At 44.1% G+C, this 20,169-nt stretch overlaps 1 pseudogene across 1 annotated transcript in view; it reads left to right on the top strand.

Annotated features, from left to right (window-relative positions):
• Window positions 1-20,169, top strand: part of LOC146203172 (thyrotropin-releasing hormone receptor pseudogene) — a 121,046-nt pseudogene that overhangs the window by 57,889 nt on the left and 42,988 nt on the right. The gene's annotated exons all lie outside the window — the stretch shown is intronic.

Here is a 20,169-nt window from a genome sequence, read left to right on the forward strand (position 1 = left end):
ATTGTGACGAAACTCTGGTCCTTTAGCTCATCCCAAATCCTGGTGAAAAAGGCTCGTTTATTGTGTTTTTGTCTCTTTCACAGTAAAGAGTCTGTTCAAGCTCAGACTGTATAGCTAGCGAGCCTCTTAGGACCCTTTCGATAAACGATCCGCATCCGCCGGCGCCACTCAACTGGGGATAATTGTTTCCTCGTCTGAGCCCAGCTAACGAGCAGCGACGCTGCCTCCAAGAGTGGGCCCAGAAGAATTTCGCTCCCATGCTACGAGCTCAGTATTGCCAACGAGTCGACCCCCGTCTTTGCCCTCCGGCTCTCTGTCTGGAACTCTCTCATCTGCTTATTCTCCCAGCACGTGGGCCGCAAAGGAACTAACCACCGCAGACGGACGCAGTTAGTGCCCTTACTGATTATAGCCTCCTCGCACAACTTCACTCAGCGGCGAAGCGACTGATGGGCAGTGTGGACGAATGCTTTGTCCGGCTGATTTCACGAACAAAGCACCCTGTCTTGTCTTCATTAGCGCCCAAATGGTGCGCATTACCTCTGATCAGGATAGTGGTACGCTGCTTGTAGGTGTTCTCGCGAAGATACCCCTCCCCCCTCCCTCCCCTTTAAAAAAATAAAAGAAAATATAAGTAGCACATTGAAGCTCAGTTCAATTCAAGGTGCTTGTGGAAGCAAATGAGGTTGCGGTCTCTTTAGTGGTTGCAAACTCCCGCGTAGAGCCAGCAACCGTTGAGTGTAAAGTGAAACAACTGAACAATCTTGGTAGAGTGTAGAGCTTTGAAAGCGTTGTTTGGTTAATTCACCCTAGAGAGTTTTATAACTAGCTTGCAGACTTCATTCGATTGCACTCAAACAGCCTATGCGATAAATTCAGTGCGGCTGCTTGCGCGATTATTTCATCGTCTCGATAAATACTTCAGGAAGCAACCATCATATTACACACCCCTTTCTGGTTATGCCATTAACTATATAATGGCACCTGAGAAACAGGGGGAAGTTGAAAAGTTCATATTGCCGGATTAATTTTGACATGCTAGAGGGTCTCACGCATGCCCCCTTGCTTTATCATGTTCAAGTGGAAACAGGAAGGCAAACTTTGGCTTTGGTATAACGTTAAATACTTTTCACACGCTGTTCCGTGCTAAACGTGCCTATCCAGTAGAATTTATTTCGAAACACATCAGTACATTTGGATTAAATTTGACTTGAGTAAGACAGCCATCTAGCGAATCGTAGCCTTTGTGATAGCTTTCATTTCAGTTTTTCCTTGAAGTGCCAGAAACGCTGTTTTCGCAGCTTACCATCGAAAAATAAATGATTAATAACGTATTTTTCACAACAAGCACAACTTTCGTGCACGGGTAACGCGATCCATCGTAGGCTTATACTGCCACACATGGTTTTAACGAGAACGAGTTAAAAGTCCCGGTCTCCAGAAAATATGCGTCTGAGTTGGCGTCAAGTGGTAGCTGGCGAATGACATCACCAGACAAGGACAAAGTTTTTCGATCATACCAATTGAGATATTCCGCTTCAAAAAGTTACCATATTTAATATGCCCTTTTCGTGTGCTTATGAATTGTCGCGCCAACTAGAAGCAGCGAATAAAAGTTTTTGGCCATTGCCATCATTATTGCTTGCGAATTAGTTTTATCTTCTTTCCCAACTTAACTATACGGCTGTTGCACGTAAGAATTTTTGCTACTGCAAATCATCAACTGATACTATTTTTCAAATGGTTGCGCATTAGCATTAATCAACAACCTGAGCGTTTCCAACTCGGACAGTTTCTTTAAATAGCCGCGGACGCCGTCACTATTCGTAAATGCCCGAATTTCGGCAAATTAAACCCACCAAATTTTTATTCATAGACCAGTTTCGCAACTGTTGATATTGAAGGGCTCTGGGCATAGACTGGTTGGCAGGCTTTATGATGCCACGAGACCACGTGATACGAGCGAATAGCAGGAGCTGCCAACTTGGGTAGCTCCTTTGAAACGAGAATCGAACCAGCCGGGGCCCTTGTATCCCGAGTCGGGCAGCTCCAAGAGACGCGGAAATTATATCTGTGTCGGTATCTCTCCCATACTGCTGTACCTAATATTGTATGCTGGTGTGTGAGATAAGAGGGGCACAAATCAAGGTATAAGGGTTTAGATGTGTAGCAAAGCAGGTGCACAGGAGCCAGAATACGGACCGGCTAACGGGAGCCACTAACGCTGTCGCGTCAAGTGCTCAAAGGCGGGGCTTAAGTATACACCACATATTTTAAGGCGGAAGACTTTCTAGGCTCATGGAGCGAAATTTATGCGCGGGAGCTGTGCGTCATATCTGTGCGTCGCATCTGTGCGCTGATGCGTCACTCGCAAATAGCGGACGTGTGAGGAGCGAGATTAAGAATGAAAACGATTGATGGTAACAGGTAATGAATAAAAGTTATACACAGACATCGATAGAGTTAATGACTACTGCTAATGACTAATAATGAGGATTAATAATGACTAAAATTACTTGTAATGGTTAATATGTCAAATGACGACTTGAAATGACCGCAACTGATTGGAAATGAGTAAAAGTGCTTACCTATGAGTGGTAAGGACTACAATGACAAGGTATAACCAGTCATGACTATGAAACGGCCAATGGTCAAATTGAAATGACCGCAGCTGATTGCAAATAAGTAAAATGACTAGTCATGACTTGTCATGACTGCTAATCACTATGAAACCCCGAATATGTCAAACGATGACTTCAATGACCGTGACTGACTGAAAACGAGTAAAAATGCTTAGCGATGAGGGATAATGATTACAATAACTTGGCATCATTCATCATGATTACGATACGACCAATATGTCAACCAACGATTGAAATGACTGCAACTGAGGCAAACGATGAGAGGGAAATGATTGGAGAGGTAGGGTAGGCTTTCGCCGTTCTCCTCTTAAGAGACATCTAAGAGTCCCCCTAACATTTTTTTATTCCATCAGCATCTGCACACTACGCAATGGAAAACCATCTCACAAGTCTTGGCCTTCTTTGCGAAAGGTTATAGTTGCCAAATGTTTCGCAGGTTGTACACACTCCGCAGCCAAACCGAGTACAAGTATTGTCCACTTTCTATTGCGTTGAACTATTACGTCGATATGGCATCGTGGGCCACGGCTTTGGGTCCACAAAGCTTAGATACAGCTTGTTGTTCTTTTTCGTGTTTTATTTTCCCTATGGGTGTTATCCTGAAGGCAGATAGAGGTGGCAGGCACCAGCTCCACTATATATGGGCCTGATCCACTGACGAGAGGTAAATGAACATGTATGAAACAGATTGTTGTAATACTTAGGTCCTGGTCACAGCGCATATTGATTAGGAGACAATTGGAGAACAAAATGGGATTGGCTCCATCGAAAGTGTACCGTGTTCTGATCACAAAGCAGTCGATCTCGCCTCAGAAACAGCTGTAGTAAACCAGCAAACATCAAGAGAAAAAAAAGAATGTTTCATCAAATCTGGCAGATTTGATGAAATATTTTCTATTTGCTTTTATTTTTCAAAACAGGCGGGACCACACACACGCACGCACACATACACGCACGCACACACGCACACAAACGCACACACGAAAACTGCATGCACAAACATCTCTTGTTGCGCGGTTCGGTTCATGGTGGTTAAGCTCCACCACTTGGAAACGGTGGCCCTCAGTCCTTTTCGGTGCACTCGACACGCGATTGGATCGACCGGGGAAATTTTTTCAAAAGCAAAATTGTAGGTAGAAATGCGCCTTCTCCTGTCGAACGAAGGTCAACATTAGAGTACAGAGCCAGAAAATCAACTTCAAACGCGAACAATATCGTTTTAAAGTTTTAACGCTTAAGCTTTATTTCCGATACATGCTTAAGCTTCAGACGAATTACTTTGCCTAAGGATGTAATGCCTTACTAAAGAGTTTTTTGCATAGTCGAATATCGGGATTTGACTTTACGGCGCCAGGTTCATATGGCAGCAAACGGATCGAAGACATTATAGACCTAAACCCCAAAGTTTTTTTGTTTTGTGTTTTTTTTTAATTTACGAAGTACGTGCTCTAGGTATCAGCAAATGAAGCGCCTGCCTCTGCTGATCATGAGGGCGGAGAATACCTTTGAACTGCGTATACTTGAAAGTCCGAAACTGCCATCTTTGCATTAACGGCACATCATGCTTATGTAAAAGAGCATAGGACAAAACATTTATGCCGCTTTCCGATTTTTATTTTTCGTGACCTAAATCGAATACTAACGTTGAGTATAAGTATGACGTAACAGCGCGCCAGAACTTGCCATGCGTTAAGATGATGAGATTTAGCTCTGACTAAATTTTTAAATCCCTAAAATGAATGGCATATCGTGACCGAAATCGCTGAAAAGGCGTTGCGAAGGGCGTTTCGTAACCACTTTTGAGGACGGGGCGCTGCGCGGAAGTGAAAGCGCGGCACTTAGGCCACAGCACAATCGAACAAAAGAGATATAGGAAAAAAATGCCTTGCGATTTCTTTTCAGGGCTGTCACCTTATTTTTATTTATAAAACAATTCGCCTGTAATCAGGCCGTCGGAATTCTCAGGTGTCGAAGGTATGCAGGATGGCACAGCAGCAGCAACACAGGGTGCAGTAAAATGATGACGTAATAAGCATTCCATCACTTGGAAGGTGAAGCAGGACGCACTAAATACCGATGTGAAGTCATGAAGTCATGTGCAGTCATTGAAAAACGTTAGCTCGATTCCCGGATTCACAATATATACATCCCCACTCAGATGGCATTTGTTCATTATTCCAGAGGATGGAACTACCATGTTCGCTTATTACTTCCCTCTACTTTTGCATACGCCTGCCTTGCTTGAGAGTGCAGCAACATATTTTTTCCCGCAAACCTACATGCTATAAAATATTGCACACAAGTGTATTTTCAAGCACGTAACAAGCCTTAACAAGCGATGGTTAGATGGCATCATCGAGGCACTGCAGATGAAGTTATGTGATGTTAGGAAGATAGTGAGAGACCGGAAAGCGTGGCGTGACATGGTCCATAGGATCACGAAGAGTCGGACACGACTGAACGACTGAACTGAACTGAACTGAACTGAGCAAGCCTTAAGAGTGTGTGCGACAGCTTTTGAGAAACTAATCATATCGTGTGTTTTTTGTTTTTGTTTAGTCGTTCACATACTTGTAACCTAAAAACAATCAAAAATACCGCGTTTTTGGTCTCTGCAGGTGAGATGTATGCTAAGGTGCACATTATCTACATTACAGAGCCTGGTTATTAGACGACTAGTTAACTAAGTCTAACTACTGATCCTTTATGTTTTACTTTAGAAGCTCTATCATGCTGCGAAAATAAATGTCATCATCGTCAACGGTCAGTCCTGTTTTTCAATTTTGTGTTAACGGGTAATGAGGCTCGAGATGTGAAACGCCAAAAATACGCATCTCAAGGTGGGAGTTATAGTGGAAAGGGAGAAAGAGGAGACGCAGTAGCCCTCCACTACGGCTCCTTTTTCTCTCTTTCCACTTTAACTCCCACCTTCCTCCCTTCCCCTACGGCGCGGGTCAGGTGTCCACAGAAAACAAGTATGACAGATACTGCGCCTTTTCCTTCCTGTGAATCAATTATTATTATTATTATTCCTTGATTGCCTTTCACCCCCACTGCCCGTTGCTAAAAAATACTGCTGCTCATGGTGTTGCCGCCAAAACTATGTTAATTTCTTCTGAAGCATCAAATACATGAACGGCGTAAGTGAGGTGTTTATCAACGCGTAATGCATGACAGCCATCTATACAAGCCTTCAGATGCGTATTTTTGAATTTCGATGTTTCGAGCTATGCTGCCACTTAAGAAACATTTAAATACGAGACAAATATTTGCTACTGACATCTTTTAATGTGGAAATATAGTATTTCCCCCTAAAATCTAAAATAAAAGTTGAGCAGTTAGTTTTATTAAATTCATCGTGTCATCATTAAGCTCTATGACAGTAAATAATGTCCGCCTTGAGATAGAACTCACTTGCAAAGACTGCACAGAGGTTTATCTCGTTGATTTTAAAGAAAAAGCTGTAAACAGTAAAAAGAAAGTTACCCGATATATTATTTCGATGTTAGCGCTAGGACTCTAAAGAGTTACAAGGGATAAACCGCGAATAAAATGTGCCTTTTTATTCAGGTTAAAAAATTGATGCCCGTAAAGCTTCAGTTTTTAACTCTTTCGAGAAGCGAAGACGGAACCGCGGCACAAGGCACGGCCAAGAAAATGGAGACAGCCCGACACGTAGTGGTCTATATCAGAAGTTGGGTCGGCGGGGAACCGTTGGTACCCCAGCTGAAACTTACGATGTTTAGTCGCTGTTGAAGTAGACCCCGCCCGGCCGAGTGTGTTGTTGGAGGTTTCCATTCACGCTTTTGGCACACATCTGCCACCTTCCGGTCCGTAGGAGGAGGCATGTGTTTCCTGGGGGGAAAACCACGCGCCTAACCAGCTCTATGCATTTCTTCCCGTTGTGCCGATCATATACCTAGAGCACCAATCACTTTTCTTCATGCGTGGCCCCATGCACAACATCTCAGTTGTGCAATTCCAGCGGCCTCTCATTTGCGGCCTTTATGGTTAGCGTGTGTGGTGTGGCTGGTGTTAAAGCCCATGCCGTCGTCTTCTCTTAAATGCGCATACTTTGAGTGAACGCCCAAAAACAGTTTTCAAAATTCCGTGCTATTGTAATGATTACAGAGACAGTTCACGAAAAGAATAGGAACGCTTCGTTGTTCAGAGCCAAGAACAGCTAGCCCCTTTTCAGCGAAGTGCACATTATATAGCCGGGATTTTCCGTCCATCTTGACCACCATAGAGAATTTCAGCGAACGTCGTAGCCCTGAAGAAATTTGAGTTGCCCCCTACAAACCGAGCTTAGGTTGTCGCCGACTTTGACCGACCGCCCTTTAATGTTCCACAAATTAACAGGACTTCATCAGGGGCACTTTTAGCACGAACAAAATAATTCATTATCATGTCTATAGTAATCGTCTTTCTGCGCACGTTTTTCTGAGGTTAATGGCGTACTTCGCTACATCGTCGATTGCCTGCTCTTGCCCGTAGTCGAATACATTTCTGCCAACGATTGCTCGTTGCCCATCTTGACGCAAAACGTTTGTTATTAGTGGATACTGAATCAAAATGTATTAGGCTATAGTTGTAATAGTAGTGGTGGTTAGTAATAAAGGAGGAATTGTATACTGACATCCACCCAAGCACAGCCATACGGTAACAAAGGAAAGCTATACAGCATTCTCAGAAACTTCCTAGTTACAGAAAAATTCGTCCTGATCCAGGGATCGAACCCTGGACCACCGTCTTTACGGGGCAGTATCTCTACCAACTGAGCTAAACAGCATGATCAGCAGATCAGATAGTAGGGCGACAGCGAATTGATCAATAACTCGAATTGAGAATTCTGTTGATCGAATATTTAGGAAAACCCCCTAGGTCGGGCAGGTTTGTAATAAAGGAGTAATTAATTACTCGTTGACGTACACCCAAGCGCATCCATATACGACTATTACTGCCTTATTACAAATCTACTCCGCCTTGGAGATTTACCCTAGATATTCGATCAGTAGTAGTGGTTGTGTAATGATTAAAATTAGGAACAATATCTATCTGAGGAGCTTAACTGCCGCACTGTACAGTGACCCCTTGAATTATTCCGCAGGCAAAAAGGTGTATAAAGCAAACTCAATGTTAGACAAAACCGACCATTCCGTAAAGGCAGACAAAAAGCTTGTCAGGAAGACTGTAAAAGAAGCAGCGAACGTAGAGTTAATAGCGACGGAAAGTTTCATAGCTTCTTGCAGAGGAAATCCCCTGCTTGAACTGTGCGAACCGTGCTGCACCCCTGGTAACACAATGAGCAGGGATAGGGCTCGATCTTTTAAAGCCGTCATAAACTGCGCCTGTAGGACTGGCGATAGATGGTGTTCTGCAAGTGCGCACACCTCAGAGTTGCTAGCACAGCCGTGAGACAAGAAAGCACAACGGACAAGTACGTCTCTCACTGCGCAGATTTCTAATATCAGTTGGAGCGACTGGGCAAGCAACCTTTAACTCCTGTACACACTGCGATTCTTTCATGCCTTTCGACTGCATTTGTGTGGACGCAGTCTTACTGCTCTCCGGCAACAAACAGATACCTATATGCATGGTGTGATCCTTGCTGTAAGATAAAATGTTTCTCCGAGGCATCGTTGATCCAGACTACTGACTCGATTAAACACACTTTTTTAAACTGACTTCTAGTTTTCCTGGCTACTGACATCTATGGTTTTTCTCGTAAATATTTGTTCCGCTCTGCCTATGTGACCCTCAGTAAGTGAACATTTTGTTCATTTGGGCATTAGCTCCGCATTTCATGGCTGCATCAGCGTCGAGACGTCGGGAATAAAGAAAGCCGGTCAGAGACGAAGATGCTCAAGGACAGTCGTGCCATTCCGTGCGGCACTGTGGAATGCACTAAGCTGGAGATCGGTCGCGTGCCTGTGCGGGAACAATGTCAGCGACGCCAAGGACGGCAGCTTCAAGCTCCCGAACAAGGAGCAGTAATAAAGAGGATCCGGTTACGAAATCGTGAATTGCTATTTGTGTCGGGAACAGCCCTCGTGGCTACGAGCGGGGAAAGAAAGTAACGTTTATCGCGCCGTATCTTTCGCCACTCCGCAATAGGAGTGCACTCAATAAATACGCGTTTACAGGCGCATCCTCACGACCACTAATTAAACTAGTCAACCTTCTTCAGTAGGCATGAAGCACTGAAACCGATTCACGGTAGCTGACGCATGAGATAAGGTGGCATGTGCGTACAATCGATGCGTTCCCAGAGGACCTCGCGCTGACGCTGGGAAGGGCACAGGGGTAGGATTCCTGCCTGAACTCTAGTGCTTCTAGAGAACAAATATATCCGTCACAAATTATTAATTAACCGCATGTGTTGACACGTGTACTGGTGGATATTTCTTTACGGTCCAATTCATTTCAAATAAAGATGGTTTCGTGCTAATAAGCTAACAATAAATGGAGATAAAACTAAATATGTAGTTTTCCACTCCAAGAGAAGAAACATTGACCCTAGTACGATTCACATATCTCTAAACAACGATTGTGTTCAGCAAGTTTCTTCTTTCATATACCTTGGTATCATCTTTGACCAACACTTGCACTGGCAAGAGCAGATAGATAAGCTATCTAAAAAGGTAGCTTTCAGTTGCTACGCACTTACCAAGGCAAAAAGGTATTTCCCGTACACCATACTACGTTCTCTGTATTTTTCGTTATTTCACTGCCACATCAGCTACTGCTGTGAATCTTGGGGACAAACGTACAAAACATATCTACTTCCCTTGCAGAGACTGCAGAAGAGAGCGTTGCGTATAATATATCACGTATCTTCCAACTGCAGTAACAATAATTTATTTCCAGAAAATCGAGTACTTTCATTGAAATCCATGCTTAAATACAAAATCTGTGTATTGGTAAATAACATCATTTATACTAGTATTCCTTTGCCATTTGGTATTTTCTTGTTACCATATCGCAATACAAGACATGCATTAAATGGCAATTTCAACCTCCCTGCCTGCCACAATGTGTACGGAGAACGTTTAGTGCAATTTATTGGAGCAAAACATTCGAACACGTTGCCTATTAATGTGAAACTTGCAGTTAACTTTAAAATGAGTTGCAAAATGTTCCTTATTAACAGCCAAGAAGAGTCATGATCCCCTCCCTCCCCCCCCCCCCTTTTTTTTTGTTTGCGTTTTGTATTACTCGCCTATGAATTGTTTGCCGAAATGTATTTTCCTCCGTGCGTGTTGATTCTTTTTGTTTGTTTGTTTGTTTTATTCTTTTTTGTGTGTTTGTGTGTGCTCATTACGGCTGCCTGATCAAGTTTATTCTGTACTGGACCGCCTACTAGCCCCGCGGCTATCGGTTCAAATATTCTTTATGTATTTCATTGCATACAAGTAAAGATCACTTTGCTTGCTTGCTTGATTGATTGATTGATTGATTGATTGATGTCACTTCATGAGCTCATGGGCAGGATTAATGTAAGTCAAATACCTTTTTTTAGTTCATCCTTTAGAGCAGGCAACAGGTTTAAACTGGTATGAGTTCTCTGGATAAGACAGCGTCCACTAGAGGGGAAGCTGCCCACAGTAAAACGTTTTGACCTCTGTTCAAAGCCTGGCTCGCGGATGCCAGTATGCGCTTCCTTTGAGAATATTCATTGTTTCCTTGAATTCGTCTTTGACTGCGGTCTAGGCTCACCCGCAGGCAGAGCCGACAAAGACACGATGTGAGCAACCGCAAATCCTGGCCGGGCATGAAAGGCGCGCATCTTCACCCTGCACTTGCACGCGGACGCGTGCTGGGGCTAGAAGCTTGGGTAACATCGGCGGACGTTTCCAAAAGAGGCCTTCAAATGCGACGCGCTTCGGTGGTTTTAATCTCGAATCGAGGCAGCCTGCGGATGATGTGTGTATAAATAGGGTCAACTCGGTTTAAAGGCTTTAGTTTTCTTCCTCGGTTTCTCCTCCTGCGCTTTCATCGTAACCCCTTCCCCGTCGCAGATGGCTGCAAGGGTATCACTGTTAGGTTTCCACGCTCGCCTGGTTTCTTCTTTCTCGTCTCCCAGCTCATTTTTTCGGTCAGCCCTGCTTTCAGTGGAGGCAGATTAGTCACGCAGCATGCACCTACATTCTCCTTGATGCTCGCCTCCGCTTGGCGCAACGCCGTCCGTTGACTCGGAGAAAGTGGGGCATACGCGATTTGGGTACAAGGATCGAACAAAAAGGAGAGAGCAAAGAGGGGCTTCCGGCGCTATGCTGCAACGGGAAGATATGGGAGCTTGACGCGTCTCTGTTTACAATCTCATTACCCTGTTTTCAATTCCCGAACAGCGGGTAAGCGTTTTGTTGATACTCGTTTTTTAAATTTTGTGTTGTCTTGTTTTCGGGGATAGAATGGTTTCATTCTGGAAGAAGGCAATATGGCGAAGTGTGATTAACAACTCGCACGTGATTCATTTCACCGTGAAAGCGATACGCTTCTAAGCGCTTGTGTTCAGAATGGAAAGCTTCGATAATCCTAGCTTGAAGACTGACAGACCTAAAGGAATTTCCTGGCCTTTCATTTTCCTTCCCCACTTGCCGTTGGCAGCCCCAAATCGATCAAATGTCTCCAGTTTTGTAGCTCGAGTGAACTTAGGGGAGCAAAGTGAAGAGATCAAGATACGACATGGACCCATTTGTGTAACTACGTGTGTTTCTTGACGTTTTGCTGAAAAAAGGAGGTTAGATAACTTTGATGGACGGTTTAGCATAGTTAAGAGCGAAATATCATGCAGTAGTACTACGACACACTTCGCAAGAAATTGTGCATGCCTTTTGTCAAGTTTTTGGTGCCATTATTCGTGCGTCTCATTGGAATGCTTCGCGCGAGGTTTGAGTCCAGTCGTCGTCGAGCACGGCGATAATCTGCGGCAGAACGTCCGAGCAAACCGAGATTAGCAGAAATGATAACCCAAGAAAGCCGGCACAAACGATTCAGGCCCGTGTAGTCTGCGCTATGATGTGGGTTCGACAAGACAGGTATATAATGTACGGCAGTGAATCGAGGCCTCCGAAGTGAAAACTCTTGCGCAAGAGATCAACGTCGTCCTCTTCATTCAACACCTGGAGGCCAGCTTCAACACACAGCCATGCATTCAATATTTATTCCACTCATTTCGATGTTTGGTGCAAATTTGGGATTGGAGATGAAGACGATGACCTCCGAAGAGCAGCGTGAAAGACATGCAGCTTAGCACAAGAAAACGGTTACCCAATTCTTCACTGAACAGGAAATAAAAAAAAGTTAGCTGTGATTTAGCTCTGGTTAACCCTAATTGAACTGCGAAAGCAACGGCTGCATGGCTACGTTTTTGGCCAAGAGCTGAATACATAAGTTCACTCACTGGTGTTAGATCATTTTTATGCCACAGCCGGTCGCACACAGAACGCACACTTCCAAAGGGGTTGTTCGTGAAGCTGCGGTGAAACTCTCGCGTGGCCGACTCGTGCTCGCTCACTCTTTGTGCAGTCTGCTCACCGACCACCTTCGACATCTCCAGGCTCAACGATTAAACCGGCCAAAGCCCTCTTCCCTCTTTTCTCGAGACGTCATCCGTTTCTTCTGCACGCCGTCTCCTGAGGGTTTCGTTGCGCCTGCCATTTGTGGCTACGGAATACGAGTGTGGAGCGAAAGCTCTGGCTGCGAGCGACAGATGGTTGCATCGAACACAACCAGCGTTCCGTTGAACGCATCAAATTTCCCCAACGTTTTAGGTGGTGGTGGTAAAGGCGTTTATTGCATCTAAATATGGGGGACACTTAAGCTCCACCTTTAAGAGTATGACTCGACAGCGTACGCTACCGGCCTACATATAAAGCCCCTCTTTAACCAAGCCGTATGAACGTGCCTTATTGGGCTCTAGGAGTAACATGAAAGCCAGGGTCCTGGCAGGCAGATTCTGACATAACCGTCCCATGTGAAACGAGAGATCCAAGTTGGCAGCTCCTGCCATTTGCGGCTACGGCATCCGAGCATACGCGACGAGCCGAGCTGGCTGGTATAGTGTTGCTTTCTAAAAAACAACAAAAAAAAAAAAGAACAAAAAACAAAAACGAAATAGCGCAGTGGTCTAATACAGTGGGCAGCGAAAGCTGATCTCTGCCTTTTTCTGGCTTCGAAACCTACGGCAGGGAAGAATTTTATTCCGTCGGTGTTCAGAGCGGTCAAAAGTAAAATCGGCGTCAGAGCCACATGTATGCGCTTTTTGCAATGATGCCGGTTGCAGTACTACTGTACTAAACAGCTCCCTGCTATACGACCATAAAGGAGAGAATCTTCTTCGTCCTTTATTTATCGGCTTCCAGCAGACAGTAATATATTGATCTCAGTAGTACTTGCGAGCGGGCTAGTTGGCTATACGACTCTGAAGACCTCCGGCGCTGCATGGTTATACACAAAAAACAATACACACACAAGAGAATTGAACCAGGACGTTAACACAGATGATGCGCCGCTCGCTACAAACTGCCAGTTTTTTGGGTTACGAAGAAGAAGAAAGCTTCACACAAAACGTGGGGTTGTGATATGAAGAAAAAGTAAACAAAAGACTCAGAAAAAAATAAACGAAAATAAAATGAAAATAATGACAAATTAGGTCTAACTTTTTGTCACATTGTCTAAACGTCTTGTCAAATTGTCCAAACGCAGAAGTATAATCTCCTTGCTGTTGAGCGCCACCGGCGGAACACTCACGCATTCCCCTTCTTCTCCCGAAGTCATCTTGAAGGCTTCAATAATCTCTCTTTTAAAACTGTCTTTTGCTCTTGCCAGCACCTTGATTTCGCTGAACCTTGGTGCACAATCCGTGCTCCTCAAGTCCTGTTGATTGTGATCCGTTTTATACCGGGAGCAATGGGTCGCTAGGTTTCCTAGAGTAGACAATGCGCCACACGAATTTCTATGCTCTCTTAGCCTTTCATTGATGCATCGGCCTGTTTGCCCAACGTAGGCCTTCTCACATGTCAGGGTGATCTTGTATACGACACCCGTGCGAGATTTGACAAACCATTCCCTGTGCAGTATTCCGCACCCTTCCTTAGTCTCTCTTATTTCATTCACCTTCCTGCACATACTTTTTAACTTGTTTGGTGCGGACAGCACGACCCTAATTTCGAATCGGCTGGCTATCTTCTTAGGACTGAATGATATGCCATGTACGTATGGCAAGACAACGACCTGTCTTCTCTTTTCAGTCTCTGCGTTCTCTTGCTAGGGGTCGCATCTTCTTCAAACAGCTTTCAGCCGCAGATATCAGCATGCTTCTCGGATATCCGCTTCGTTTTAACCTCTGAATCTGTATGTTGCAACTGTCGCTCATCAAGTGCGGGCAGGATTTGGTCAGCGCCTGCCGTAAACAAGACACAGCCAGCACCCGCTTAATCAACTTACTATGACCGGAGTCGTATGGAAGAAGGCCTTTTGCCCCTCGTGTTCTATAAAACCAACATGTGTGGTCTTCGTGCAGCACAAGTCTGATATTCAGGTACTGGATCTGTGCATTTTCTGGTTGCTCAAAGGTGAACTCAAGCCCCGGATGTGCTTTAGGAAATAGTGCCACAATGCTCTCAACCTTGCTCTCTGTGTAATCTTCATACGGCAGGCAAACCAGAAAATCATCGACATATTGAAATGCCTTAGCTACTCCAGCTTCATTCATGTGATGAAAAAGTGTCCTATCACCTTTATCTTGAGTGCCAGTTGAGGCGTGACAGTAATATGCCCTAATATTATTTTAATCTGACAAGGCGATATATTACAGCGCCTGTACACTCCGAAAGACTAGTCCATTAAGCAGCACATTAAGCACCACTGCATCCAAGGAACACAACGTGTTTAGGCGAACAAGTGAAAAACAGTTTGGTCTTGATTTGTTTTGTTTGCAATAAACGAGTGCGATTCCAAAATGTCCAGCCCTTATTTTCTCATCGGTCAAAAAAGAGTGGGGGGGCGGGGTGTTATCTGCAGGGCAGCCGTTGAAGCGACAGCATTTATCATTGGCTATCCTGCTCGACACCGATCGGGCCAGAATTGCACGCGCATACCTTATTGAGAAGCGTACAATTCATTAGTGATCCGATGGCACTATGCCTTTCCGTCAGATGATGGCCGTTGTTCGTGTGTCTGTCTGAAGCCAGCTAAATCTGAAGAAAGGAAAAATTCTGACAGCACTGCACAATCTTCTGTGGAGAAATGCGAAGGCGTGAGCGTTGCTGCTCCACACTGTAAATCGCGTTCCCCTTGTCGAAGACAACCAGACCAGCGTTCCGTTGAACGCATCAAAGTTCGCGGGAGTTCTATAATTCCTTTACAGGAAAGAAAAGGCGCAGTATCTGCCACTCACGGAATCCCGCTATCATTCCCATGCACGGTAGATAAAGAGAATTGTGAAGAGCGTGTCACGATCCAGGGCATGGCGCAGTTAAAACGCTCGCCTGGGGATCCGAGGTGTGGAGGTTCGATTTTAGGTGGACAGGATATTTATTTTCCTGATGACGTCATCAGGATTATTGACAAGTGGAGTCCCGCGGTATCCCGCGGAATATCGCAGAAAAGTAGGACACTTCTCGCGGACGCACGGACGGACAAGCTGGAGAGTAATTAGCCATTAAAAACTTTCGCCTTAACATGAGCATGACCAAGTTCACCTAGCGTATACACTCTTAAAAACAAAAGGTAGGAGAATTCACTAAGTAACTACTAACCTTTTACTTGTCCCATAGATCACTATCTTCTTACTAACTCGAGGTTGTAAAAATACAGCTAGTGAAATTTGCTACCCCGGTAAGTTAGTGAACAGTACTATAGCGCTAGTTAGTAGCAGGTTAGTAAACACAAATACCTTCGTGCATTACAGTTTGCCATTGAAGGGTAGTGGAATATGCTACCTTCTAGATAGTATGCAGTACTACCATACATAGAGATTTGTACTATGTAGGTCGTAGTGCTTATTACAACATATATCTAGTTCTTATAATGGGTTACCATTAAAAAGGTAGTATGATGTTCAACGTTTTCTTCAGTATAAAATACTACGTGGCCTAGAGGTTCTCACTACGTCCTAGTGCTTACTGCCGCAGAAACCTAGTATCAATTGCTACCTGTATGGAGCCAATATATGCATAGATAAGTAAATTATTTGTGAAAATATTGAATATTTTAATGAAATTTTGGTAATTTAGATTAATTGCATTATTTGTAATATGTGGTCAATTGTCATCGGCTTCAAGTTCAGTGCAACTTTGAGCTGAAGTGCAAACAAGATGTAAACTAATTTTACCTTATTCCCACCAGTCTTCAAGCAATGATGACGACAAAATTTGCGGATAACAAATACTCAATTTATTTGTAATTCAAGGCAGTGTGGCTATGCCCAGCAGAAATCGCCCTGAGAGCTAATGGGCATAGTGCCGATGAGCTTCTTAGGCTGAAAAAATACTCTAGCACTGCGCAAACGTTTTCGTTGCGCGGTGAATGGCTGACGTTAAATATCCAGTAGCGCTCAATGGCATGCGTGAGTCCCACGATGACGTCCAAGCATTTGACCTTGATATCTTCAAACCCAGCATATATTGCGTCGGCGTCATCAGCGTTCATGCGGAGGCGCTCCAATGCTGGGTAGATATCCTAAAATGCAACATTCATAATAATTAAATTAGAACTTCATAAATGAATTTATAGCAAAATATTTCTTACTGCCCTCATCAGGAAATGTGACTTTTAATTCTTTCACAACCATGCAGAGGCAAAAGTTCCATTATTCGGTAGAAAAGTGATCTACAAATATTACAGAGTTGACATATTTGAAAAACCACTCCTTCAATGACAAAAAAGGGAGAAATAAACACTTAGAACTTATGAAATGGGTGTTTAATTTTTTTTTTTTTCAAATAATGAATTCCGCAGTTATATTGAACACGCCCAAACTCCACAGAAAATTATTACCTTTATTTCATATATTCCGGAGCTTTCAGATTTACAGGCTGTTTTGTTTTTGCTAAACACAAAGCAACATTCATAGAATTATGATACCACACACATATAAAAACTCTGGAATGGGTATTTTATACAATAATTTCCAGAAAAGGAAGGATTTACAGCGCTAACAAATACAACATAGGACAGGCGCTGGCTTATCTTTTTTTTTTTTTTCGAAACACCACAATGAAACTTATTTGAACAAAAAGAATTCTATATGCAGTTACAAAAATTCCTACAGCTTTGTCGAGAACTGGAAATGATTCAGTCAAGTAAAACCAATTGCTAGGCTAGTTGGTGCAATTCATCAAAGTGAATTTAAAAAGAAAATAGATATATATACGCAGATATAAATTTTGGGATGGATATTTTACAGAATAGTTTCCAGAAAAGGAAAGATTCACAGAGCTAACAAATACACACTCACAAATACACATACACAGAAAAGGCGCTGACTCCATCTTCTGTTTCGAAAGGACATCAAAATGAAAGTTCTTAAAAAAAAAAAATGATCTGTATGCAGTTCAAAAACTGGCTACAACCTTGTCGCAAATTGGAAATGATTTAGTCAAGTAACACCAGTTGCTGAACTAGTAAGTGCATTTCACCAAAATGACGCTTCTTCCAAAAAGATAGATATAAATACACACAGATATAAATGTTGGGATGGATATTTTATACTATCATTTCCAGAGAAAGGAAGGTTCACAGCGCTAACAAATACACGCTCCCAAATAAACATACATAGGGCAGGCGCTGACTCCAAACTTCTTAAAAAAAAAAAAAAGAAAACTTTTAAGAAGTTTCATTTTGCTGTCGTTAAAAAAAAAAAGTTGGAGTCGGCGTCTATTCTATGTGTGTCTTTTTGTGAGTGTTTATTTGCTAGCGCTGTGAATCTTTCCTTTTCTGTGAAATGCACCAACTAGCCCAGCAATTGGTTTCACTTGACTAAATCATTTGCAGTTTGCGACAAGGCTGTAGGAATTTTTTGGAGTACGTACAGATTATAGAAACATATTTCTAAAGACGCGCGTGGCTCGAGCAGATGCACTGGATCCAATAATTAGAAAAACTCAGCTCATACGGTCTTGAAGTAAGTTTGTGACCAAATTATATATTTCCGACAAATAACAAAAATTATTTTGTTATTTTGGCATTATTTTGACAGTGTTAGGTTCGTTTTACTTTCAGAGGTGTTTATGCTCAACAAAAACAGCATTTTCACAGGACTAAGAAAGGTTACAAAAGGACATGTGCTACTGTCCTCACAATCCACGTCGTTTTCGTTGAGCATAAAGTCTGTAGCAAATGGCTCTACAGCTTACTCTGTTCAATTTCACTTCAACAGAGTTGGCATTATTTCTACGGTGTTTACTTTTGTCAGGATCCGGAAACACGCGGCAACAATTTACTAGCAATGGCGATAAATAATTACTTTTGCAGTGCGCAGGTCTTTGCATTCCAAGCAATGGTGAAAACAGGCAACTTACCTAGAAGCGCACGTTTTCTGCACCATCCCTAAAATCGCTATCCAGCAAAGCATTTATCAAATCTTCCTGCGACTCCGCCGGGGTGGCGCAGTCTTTACGGCGCTCGACTACTATTTCCAAGGATGCGGGATCGAATCCCGGCCTCGGCGGCCGCTTTTCGGTGGAGGCGAAAGGCAAAGCGTCCGTGTGCTGTGCGATGTCAGTGCACGTTAAAGAACTCCAGGTGGTCGAAATTTCCGGAGTATTCCCCTACGGCGTCTCTCATAGCCTGAGTCGGTTTGGTACGTTAAACCCACAAACCAAACCGAACAGATCTTCCTGCCGATGCTGCCCGCTGGCTTGAATAACTCTCTTCCGGTATTTCCAAATCACTAGACATGGGCGCCGAACACAGAGCCTGTCTTTCCTCCGACATTGTTCGGCGTCATTATCCCTGCCAAAATCAGCTTTGGTGGCAGACGTTGAACACCTCGAAGCAGAGCGAGTGAAAATAAGTTCGCCTGTCAAGTCGATGCTGGCCCAATGCACGGCATAAGAGCGGAGGCACTGCTGTCAGAAAGGATGGGATCCTGGAGTCGATGTCTGCAAGAGCAACATTTACGTGGTGCTTGATGTGTGGACTTTCCGACGGTCCTCATTAACTTTAATATGTGGGCCACAACACGCAGACATTTACGGAAGTGCGATACTCGACAACCACCATTCCACCAGCACAGCGACGACGCTCCCGTCCCCAGCGCGAAGTTTTGCACAGCGGAAAGCATGCGTAAAGTGCGAGTCATCGCCCCACTGTTCTTTTTACGCCGAAATATGAAACGGTTTCATATTTCGGCGTCTACTCCCGCCATGGACGAAGGAAAGAACTTAGGAAAGGCCCTGACGTCAGTTTTTTGAATCCGGCGTGGCTGCGCGACCCCGCCGCGACCGGACGCTGCATCGTCTCTCCTTCTTCTTTACCCTCCGCATTTTCTATCTCTGCGACGCTCACGTACCTTGGGCCCTTTACAACGCTGTTGCTAGTGGTCCGAGTTTTCATGGCAACAGCGATGCTGTTGCTAATGGCCCGACTTGGCTAACCCTAAATTTTGACGTCACTTCCGCCACATTTTCTCCAATGCATTGGGAATGGTAAGGGCCTCTCCTAAGTTGTTTCCACGGTGGTTTGGACGCCTGGACAGGGCTCTAGAATATGGGTAGTGGGTTCAGGTGCCGGCGTGCTCCATGCGATGCGGTGAGGCGGCGAATGTCGACAGGTCCCGGATGTAAGCGGTGGCGCTTATGTAGCGCGCCCGGGCTGCCCGCGCGCGCGGCTAGCAATCCCGCCAAGCTGCCTGCAGCTTTTGTGGCTTTCTTGAGGTGCTTTTCTGCTCTTTCTGAGTTTGTTAGGAAGCGTCGGCGTCAACGGCCCTGCTTCGCTCCCGGTTGCAAAACCAGTGGATGAAAGGCGAGCAACTGTCGCTCTTCGCTGTGACAAAGGATGACAACCGATGGAAGCAATGAGGACACAACTTTCATCGAAAAGATAAGGTTTTGGACTAAACCTGCTCTGTGTGGAGCTATATTTCAAGCCGTCATGCATTGTGAGGGAATGTATACACGTAATTGACGGCAAAGAAGTCCGCATCCCGCGTGGAAAGCCGGAACTTTACCCGATGCGTTGCCAATTTTGCTCCCGAACGCGCAGAGCTATCTATCAAAGAAAACACCGTTACAGAAACTCGAGACCCCTAAAAAGAGAAAAAGCACAAGTACCCATCTCAATGAAGCGAAAAGACTACCAGGTTATGATTCCGACCTTAACAAGGAAATAAGATATGACATTTTTTTTTTTTAATTCAAGAATATGTTTTACAGTGTGCATAGTTGGAGCGCTCCAATAAAGGAGTGCTTTGTTTTATCAAAGTTACCTTGTCTTGTCTTGCGTTCATCAGCGTTAATACATCGGCGGTAACTGACCCTTTGTTTTGAAGAAAAAAATGCATGCATCAGAAAAACGAATA

The sequence above is a fragment of the Amblyomma maculatum genome, chromosome 1, assembly GCF_055883805.1.
Source record: "Amblyomma maculatum isolate TAMU_Amacu chromosome 1, ASM5588380v1, whole genome shotgun sequence".
Classification (NCBI taxonomy): domain Eukaryota; kingdom Metazoa; phylum Arthropoda; class Arachnida; order Ixodida; family Ixodidae; genus Amblyomma; species Amblyomma maculatum.